This window comes from Oratosquilla oratoria, chromosome 4 (assembly GCF_046742065.1).
Source record: "Oratosquilla oratoria isolate Oo_2021 chromosome 4, ASM4674206v1, whole genome shotgun sequence".
Classification (NCBI taxonomy): Eukaryota; Metazoa; Arthropoda; class Malacostraca; order Stomatopoda; family Squillidae; genus Oratosquilla; species Oratosquilla oratoria.
In genome coordinates, this window is record NC_134780.1 from 5,492,697 (window position 1) to 5,502,696 (window position 10,000).

The 10,000-nt window shown below is 42.8% G+C and overlaps 1 protein-coding gene across 2 annotated transcripts in view; it reads left to right on the top strand.

Annotated features, from left to right (window-relative positions):
• Positions 1–10,000, top strand: part of LOC143024604 (protein O-linked-mannose beta-1,2-N-acetylglucosaminyltransferase 1-like) — a 570,350-nt gene that overhangs the window by 468,560 nt on the left and 91,790 nt on the right. The window lies entirely within an intron of this gene.

Sequence of the window (10,000 nt, forward strand, 5' to 3'; positions counted from 1 at the left end):
GGAGTATGATGCCTCAGAAGGGGGCGAGAGGGGGGAAGGGGGGATTAACAACCCCCCTAATCCCATTTATCACCCCCATCCTCCCCCCTAGTGATCCGACATAGCGTTCCGATCTCTATTAGGTCTTCGATGACCTTGAGAAAGCATAAGACATACTACCTGCGTAGCTCGTGCTGTCGTCCCACACTGGAGCCACACCTAACAATGCCACCATCACCACAACAACTATCACCTGTGCCTACACCACCACAACCTCTACCTGCACCACCATTGCTACCACCACCGACACTTACACCTACACCACTTACACCTCTACCACCACCACCTCTGCCTACACCACCACCTCCACCTACCACCACCTCCACCTACCACCACCTCCATCCACCAACCACCTCCACCTACCAACCACCTCCACCTACCACCACCTCCACCTACCACCACCTCCACCTACCACCACCTCCACCTACCACCACCTCCACCTACCACCACCTCCACCTACCACCACCTCCACCTACCAACCACCTCCACCTACCACCACCTCCACCTACCACCATCACCTACACCACCACTATTACCACCACCTCTACCTACCACCATCAGCTACACCACCACTATTACCACCACCTCTACCTACCACCACCTCCACCTCCATTATAAGTATCCCACACTAAGTAAAACCTCTTCTTCCTCCTCCTCCATCTCCTCCACTTCCTCCTCCTCTTCCTCTTCCTATTATTCCCTCTCTTCTTCATCCTCCTCCTCTTCTTTCTTCTCTTTCTCATCTTCCCTCACCTACTCCTCTTCATCCTCCTTCTTCTTCCTCCTCTTCCTCTCTCTCCTCATCTTCCTTCTCCTACTCCTCTTCCTTTTCTTAATCTTCCTCCTCCTCTTTTCCTTTCATCTCTTCCTCCTCCTCTTCCTTCCTCTCCTACTCATCTCCTTCCTCCTCCTACTCCTCACCTTTCTCTTCCTCCTCCTCTATCTCCTCTTCCGTCTCTATCTACTCATCTTCCTCCTCCTCTTCCTCCTCCTCCTCTTCCTCTTCCTCCTCTATCTCCTCTTCCGTCTCTATCTACTCCTCTTCCGCCTCTATCTCCTCTTCCGTCTCTATCTACTCCTCTTCCTCCTCCTCCTCTAACTTAGGTGTCGCCTAACAACGCGGTTGTCAGAAGGAAGGAGATGAAGAGAAGACGACACAGATCTGTAACCAGCGCTTCTATCCTTGAGATTCGCACTGAGGAAGAAGAGTCTGAAGGATTGTATCAAAGGAGTTTAAGGAGGATATAAATCTATTTGTTTTGATTTAGTTTTTTTTTCTTTTATTTGTTTATATTTTTATTTGATTTGATTAAATTTTCTTTTATTTTAATTTATTCAATTTTATTTTACTTTATTTTATTTTCATTTTGTTTTACTTTATCTTATTTCATTCTTTTTATTTTAGTTGGTTTAAATTTATTTTTATTTTATTTTACTGTATTTTATTTTTATTATATTTACTTTTTATTTTTATCTGATTTTATTTCATTCTATTATAATTTTCAATTTTCTTCTCTAGGCATTAGAACAACGCTGCGTGACTCAGGTCCGTGTAGGTGCCCCCAAACGCTCCCTTAAATGTTGATTACTTCGACAGGGATTTGAGGAATGTGGGAGTGGAGGGGAAGGGGTAAGAGGAGGGGAAGAGGAGGAGGCGTGGAGTGGTGGAGGGAGAGGGGGAGGGGAAGAGGGAAAGATAGATAAAGAGGAGTGGAGGGGAGGGTTGCATGGAAGTGGAGGAAGGGGAGTGGAAGAAGATATAGAAGGCATTAGAGAGAAAGAGAGAGAGAGAGAGAAGGAGGGAGTGATAGGAGAGAAAGAGAAGGAGAGAGAGAGAGAGGAGAGAAAGAGAGAGAGAGAGAGAAGGAGGGAGAGACAGGAGGAGAGAAAGAGAGAGGGGAGAAAGAGAGGAGAGAGAAAAAGAGGAGAGAGAAGGAGGGGGGTGGGGGGAAAGAGAAGGTAATGAGAGACGAAGTGTTGAACCTGAAGAGGAAAGAGGATCCCCAGGGAGGAGGAGGAGGAGGAGGAGGAAAATGAAGGAATCATGGAACAGTGATGGAGAATAGGAGGAAGTTAATGAAGTTGGGGAGAGGAAGAGGAAAGAGAGGAAGAGATGATAAAGGAGGGAGTGGGAGGAGGAGGAAGAGAAGAAGACGAGGAGGAGAAGAGGAGGTAGAGGAAGCGAATGGGTAAGACGAAGGAAAGAAGATGAAGAAAACTTTGGAAAAGAGGAGGAGGAGGAGGAGGAGTAAGAATAGGAGGAAGAGGAGGAGGAAGATACATAAGGAAGAGGTGAAGAAGAACAAGAGCCACAAAGAGAGAAGACTCTGGGGACAGACAATGCGGGGAGAGGGAGGGAGAGGGTGAGAGGGGGGAGAGCGACAGTGAGGGAAGGGAGATTTGAACTGTAAGAAGGTGCGTTAGCAAGGGATTTACCCCTGCTTCTCGAGTTAAACGAGGAGGAGGAGGAAGTGGAGGAGAGGGAGTGGGGGAATTGGAGAAGGGGAGGATGTGGAGGAAGAAGAGTAAGAAGAAGAAACGTTTGTGAATGTGTTGTGCAAAGAGATGCTGATATTGCACGGAATAGGAAATTTCTGGCATATGAAGAGCTCTTGATGAGCAAATGAGAAGAGGTGAAAGAACAAGAAGAGGAAGAGAAGGAGAAGGAGGAAAAAGAAGAGCAGGAGGAGTTGGAAGAGCAGAAGGAGGAAGGGGAGAAAGAAAAGGAAGTGAAGGAAGAGGAGGAAGCGTAAGAAGAGGTGGAAGAAGAGGAGAAAAGAGAGGAGGAGGAGGAGGAGCAGGAGTAAAAGAAAGAGGAGGAGGAGGAAGAGGAAGGGAAAGAAGAAAAAATATGTATACATGTTCTGTTCAAGGGAGGAGGAGAAGGAGGAGGAAGAAGAGGAGAAGGTAGGGAAGGAAGAGGAAGGCGAAGAAGAAAAACTATATGTTCTGTTCAAGGGAGGAGAAGGAAGAGGAGGAGGTAGAGGAAGGGAAGAAGAAGAATCTGGGATCAAGTCACACTCGAAGATCGAGGAAATGCAAGAGTTCGAGTGGGCGAAGGGAGGCGTCCAGAAACAGAGGGGCATCCCCGCCACTTGCATTTGTTTCGAGTTGAGCACGGATAATGAAAGGCGTAAAAGTGGCGGATGTGCCCCCCTGTTTCTGTACGCCTCATACCTTTATCGTACATTTACGATAATCGTAATCCTATGAGGTCGTATCTTTACGACCTTGAGATATTACCCACTATTGTTGTTGTTGTCGTCATTGTTGTTATTAGTATTGTTATTGTTGTTGTTCTTGGGTACTCCCCAGGGCAGACTTTAAGAACATCTCCCCCCTTTCCCCCACCTCTCCTCCTCCCTCCCCCACATCCCCTCTCGCCCCTTCTCTGCAAGTCCGACGTGGAACAGACGCCCTGAAACCATTGCTCGGGACGGCCACATCGAATGGAGAGCTTGGAAGTGGAGGCAACTGTACATGTACCAAATTAGCCCTCCTCTCTCTCTCTCTCTCTCTCTCTCTCTCTCTCTCTCTCTCTCTCTCTCTCTCTCTCTCTCTCTCTCTCTCTCTCTCTCTCTGTCTCTCTTTATTTTTATTTTTTGTAGTAAAAATAATGGATAGAGACCTATTTATTTATTTCCTTTATTGTTTCCTAAGTCCCCATTTGTAGCAAGACATCAAGAGGTTCATCAGAGTGTGTAATTCAGTTGTAAGAACAAAAAGAACAAGAAAGAACAAAGATGAAGAAAGACAAGAGAAGAAAGAAGTCAAAGAACAAAGGAGGAGGAGAAAGAGAGAGAGAGAGAGAGAGAGAGAGAGAGAGAGAGAGAGAGAGAGAGAGAGAGAGAGAGAGAGAGAGACAGAGAGAGAGAATGATAGAGCTCAGGTTCGAGTTGCGAGGGAGGGGTGTTTAATTTGGACGTAACACGTGCCACTTACAAAAGGCCGTGCTAGGTTGAGTGCCAACGGGCTCGCACGCGCGGGCGCGCACACACGCACACACACACACACACACACACACACACACACACACACACACACACACACACACACACACACACACACACACACACACTCTCTCTCTCTCTCTCTCTCTCTCTCTCTCTCTCTCTCTCTCTCTCTCTCTCTCTCTCTCTCAACATATCCCAAGAGAGGCTGCCTAAGAAAAATCCTAACCTAAATTACTTTCCTTTTTCCGGAGGCTTGGACTTCCCTTTACTCACCTATGTACATATATATATATATATATATATATATATATATATATATATATATATATATATATATATATATGTGTATATATGTATATATATAATATGTATCCATTACTATACTTTTATTATACTTGTGTCTTATTTTTACTTGTTTTTCTTTTATTTCTTAATGAATTTCCCCTTTTCAAAAATTTTGTCTTCCTTTCTTCTTCTTTTTATCTCTTTGTGAGTGTTTTCCTTTGTTTTTGTTTTCGTTCTTCTGGTAGTGTTAGGACATTTCTTTAACATTACGTATTTTATATTTTTATTTTTATTTATTTATTTATTTATTTATATATATTTTTGACTAATTTTTTTTATTGTGCGTGTACGTGTATGTGTGTGTGTGAGAGATCACCATTGTCTTGGAACATGTGTTGGACTTGTGATGGACAGCTGTCACCCTCTGGGATGAGAGCTCAAACCTAACATATGACCGATCTATGGGTAATGCTGTGGCTTTACACACACACACACACACACACACACACACACACACACACACACACACACACACACACACACAGACACAGACACACAACTCCTTGCCCACGATAGTTGGGGTGCCGGGTCGCGTTGATTTTGGTTCGTTCGACCGACATACATGATCCAATCAGGTCAGATCCGACCAGATCTGTCTGGCGGCCTTAAGGCCAGATCGTACCGTGGATGGAGGGTCCATCAGACCTGTACATTTAAAACAACATTTCCTAGCAACAAAAAGTTAGTATCAAACTTCATTAACATTAAAGAGAACTTTTATAGATAAGCCAGTAAGCCAAATAAACTTAATTAAGAATTAACTAGCAAACCAGGTTAAGATTATATTTTCTTAGTGGTTTTGTCAGAAAAACAACCTTAACCTCTTGGTGACGTCACTAACCTGCAAATCGTATTCTACTGTAGTTAGATTATTATCGCGGACGTTAATTTCTGTCCCACAGTTTTCCATTTATATTATGTGAAAAGTTACATATACTCGTATATTATTTGAAATATTTTTATATATAATAGTGCTCGTACATCCTTGATTAAAAATATATATTTAATTGTATATGAATATGATAATGGGCGTGTTGGCATGATTTTGGTAAATAATGGTGCGTCAGATTTTTTTTTTTTTTTTAACTTCTTCATTATAGTCAGCTCCCCAGCCCCTGAACGAAACGAAAAAATAAGATTAAAGATAAGACGGGTTGACGCGCAGGACGAGAACATCGTATCCTCTTAATTCACAACTTTTTCCCCGGTTGCAGTGTTTCCAACTGTTTGGGTTGTTATTTTTAGCAAGTTTCCTACCGTGGCGCAATTTATATATTTTGTTTTGGTTAGCGCCCAGCAATTTGAGTCAGTTTAGGGGATGACCCGGTCAAGGGGTTAGGAGTGTTTAAGATAAGGAGTGTGTTAGGTTAAGTAAAGGTACAATTTTCAAGACCTGAATGATAATAATGATAAAGATAATAATAATTATTATCATTATTATTATTACTATTATTATTATTATTATTATTATTATTATTATTATTATTATTATCATACACACACACACACACACACACACACACACACACACACACACACACACACACACACACACATATATATATATATATATATATTTTTTTTTTTTTTTTTTTTGAGAGAGAGAGAGAGAGAGAGAGAGAGAGAGAGAGAGTCCCTATTCATGGGCCAATTAACATGTCTTTTATGTGTACTTATGTACACGCATTGAAGAAAATGTACAGCGGTACAACCAGTACTGTGTACACAGAAAACGGCATGCGCACACACACACACACACACACACACACACACACACACACACACACACACACACACACACACACACACACACACACACACACCGATAACACCAATACCACGTAACAACACGTGTTATCACCCCCAAGCAATCATTCGGTGGTGTTCAACACCTACTTTTGGATACTATCGGTAATGAATTACCTTAAGAGGAGGGGGGAGGGGGAGGGGGATGATATTGGGGGGGTAATGGGGAGATTAGATGTGGGGAAGGATAGATAAACACGCACACTGTAATCCCCCCTAGAATCCTAGAATGGATACAGTGCATGTGTGTGTGTGTGTGTGTGCGTGTGTGTGTGTGTGTGTGTGTGTGTGTGTGTGTGTGTGTGTGTGTGTGTGTGTGTTTACCCCATCCTTCACCACTCCACCTCCTTTTCCTCCACCTCCAAATCATTCTTCCATTCCACTCAGTTCTCCTCTTCCACCTTCCTCCTCCTCTTCCACCTTCCTATTCCTCTTCTACCTCCCTATTCTTCTTCTACCTCCCTACTACTCCTCCACCAATTCCACCTCCCCAGCCTCCTCCTTCCCCTCCCCCTCCACCTCCCCCTCTTCCACCTCCGCCTTCTCCTCCTCCACCTCCCCTCCTCCACTTCCTCCGCATCTTTCCCTACCCTCCTCCTCCTACTCCTCTTACCCTCTTCGTCCCCATCCTCCTATTCCTCTTCTCCTACCCCTCCTCCTTCCTCCTTCTTCTTCTCCCCATCCTCCTCCTACTCCTCCTCCTCCTCCCCACTACCCTCCTCCTCTCCACCACCCTCCTCTTCCTCCCCATCCTCCTCATCTTCCTTCCCATCCTCGTCCTCCTCCTCCTCCTCTTCCTCCTCCTCCTCCTCTTTTTTCCAGCTCGCCCATTAGACAAATGCAAAAAGGGCGCCATGAAAAAAGAAAATGAAAAAAGGAAAAAAAAAATGTATCGCTCTGTTTGCAAGACTGTTTGTCTAAGGTTTCCACCTCTCCCCCACTCCCTCCTCCACCCCCCCACGCACCTTCCCCCTCAATTCCCCCCAAACGCACTTTCACCCCCCTCTATCCCCTTGATTTGTTTCTCCTCCTCTTCTTCTTCATCGTTGTCCTCATTGCTGTGTTCCTCCTCCTCCTCCTCCTCTTCCTTTACCTCTTATTTGTCCTCTTCGTCCTTTTTGTTGTCTTCGTCCTCCTCCTCCTCCTCCGTCTTTCTCCTCCTCTATCTCTTCATCTTCTTCTGTCGTTTCCTCCTCCCCTTCCTCCTCCTCCTTTTTTTTCCTTATTATTAATTGACTTATTTATTAACGTTTTTGTTTCTGAGGGAATTCCATAATAAAATCGTTTGCCCAAGAGGAGGAAGAGGAAGAGGAGGAGGAGGACAGAGAGGAAGAGGAGGAGGAGGAGGAGGAGGCGGGGTGAACAAGACTCACCACGTTGCTATAGTAGCCGACAACGGTCAAGAAAAAAAATATATAAGAAATAAAGTTTGGGCCGAGTCCAACATGAGAAGGTTTATAACGTGTTGAGGGAGGAAGAGGAGGAGGAAGCGATGGGGGGGAGGGGAAGAGTAGGAGAAGGAAGAGGAGAAGGAGAAAGGAGGAGTAGGAGGTCGAGGAGGAAGAGGAGGAGGAGGAGGGAAAGAAGGAGGAGGAAGAGGAAGAGAAAGAGGGGGAGCAGGAGGTGTAGGAGGTTGAGGAGGAAGAGTCTAAGGAGGAGGAAAATGAGGAGTAGGAGGAGGAAGAGGAGGAGGAGGGGGGATGTGAGTGGGCCACTCTCCCATATCTGTACAGGAGGAAGAGGAGGAGGAGGAGGAAGAGAAGAAAGAGAGGAGGAGTTGGAGGAGATAGACGAGGAGGAAGAGGAGTAGGAGGAGGAAAAGGGGAATGTGAGTGGGCCACCTGTACAGGAATAAGAGGAGGAAGAGGAGGAGGAGGGGGGATGTGAATGGGCCACCCCCTCCATATCTGTACAGGAATAAGAGGAGGAGGAGGAGGAAGAAGAAGAGGAGGAGATGGAGGAGGAGGGGGACATGAGTGAGCCACCCCCTCCATATCTGTACAGGAATAAGAGGAGGAGGAGGAGGAGGAGAAAGAGGAGGAGGAGGTGGAAGAAGAGGTAAATGAAGAAGAGGAGGAGATGGAGGAGGAGGAGGAAGAGGAGGAGCAGGAGGAGGAAGAAGAGGAGGTAGAGGAAGAAGAGGAAGAGATGGAGGAGGAGGAAGAGGAGTTCTATAGTAGAGAGCCCGTTCCTCATTTGTCTAATAGCGGAGACTATAGCCATTGGAGCGTCGGCCATTGTCCTTCGTCCCGTTGTCACAGATGACGATGTGGGCTTTGTCTTCACGCCCACGTCCGTGAAGGCTGCGGGCTGGACAGACGGGCTTCTGTGGGCGTTTACCCCCCCCCCCATGCGAGGGGGATAGGTATGATTGCCTAATTGGTGTTCTGACAATTAAGACAGTATACTCAGTATTTTTTAAAGGCTTATAGTGATTTTAACCAATTTTCTATAGGACAGGAAGGAACACAATGTGTATGTGGGTGTATTTGTGTGTGTGTGTGTGTATATATATATATATATATATCTATATCTATATATATATATATATATATTATATATATATATATATATGAAACTCTTACCTGTAACTTCAGACACCTTCAGGTGGGAAGATATATGATACAGATTGTGAAAAATGTGAGTGTGGGTGTGCATGTACACAATAGATAAAGATCTAAGAAGGGGGAGGCCAGAATAGGCAGTTACCCAAGACCTTTTATTTATTTGTTTATTTATTTATTTATTTATTTATTTATTTATTTATCTATTTTTTTTTTTTTTTTTTTTTTTTTTAGGGGGGCGCTCCGTGTGAACCAAAGATCAATCTTATACCTTAAAAAAAAAGGTATATCTTTTATGGCTACCCCTATTCTGGGGATGGAAATAATGTATTTATAAGATAAGATATAAAAAAACATGAAATACAATATTCTGCTTTCGTTCTGTATTACATTAAATTGCCTCGATGGTGGCAAGTTTCTTAAGATTTCTTATAAAATAATCAGAATTTTTTTTTTAATTATCTGAAAAAATTAGAAAGTTGTTTTACTTCTTTTATATTTTCTATCTATTGGTAGTATATGATCTACTTAAAGGTGATGATCCATCATACAGTTTAACTGGCTTCAATTAACCAGATTATCAAATTAATTAGTCGATCAACTGATGAGAATGTGTTAGCGGGTGTCTCAGCGTGCGTTCGTTCTCAATGTCTCCCGGTGTGAGTAGGAATGTTTGTTATTTTATTTCATTTACTTTTATTTGTTATTTTATGTTTTTATGCTATTTTATTTGTTGTATTTTTTGTATTTTTGTTTTATTTATTTTTTCTATTCTATTTTATATTTTTATGATTTTTTATTTATTATGATTTAATATTATATTTTTATGCTGTTTTATTTTTTATCTTTTTTAATCTAATTTAATTTGATTTTTATTTTTATCCTTTTTATTTGTTTTATTTTTCTATTTTATTTTATTTTATTTATATTCTATTTAATTTTTTCATTTATTTGTTTTTTATTTTATTTTTTGATGGTGAGGCCTTTTACTGAAATACATTAAATTGATCTTATTTACTTTTCTATTTGTTTATTTATTTATTTGTTTGATTTATTTTTTGACAGTGATGTCTTCTTTACTTAAATACATTAACTTGATCTTCTTGTTCCACCACTACTACCAACACTGTCACCACCACCAACACTGCCTCCATCATTACCACCATCATTACCACCGTCATTACCACCATCATTACCACCATTATTACCACCATTGTTACCGCCATCATTACCACCATCGTTACCACCATCATTACCACCGTCATTACCATCATTACCACCATCGTTACCACC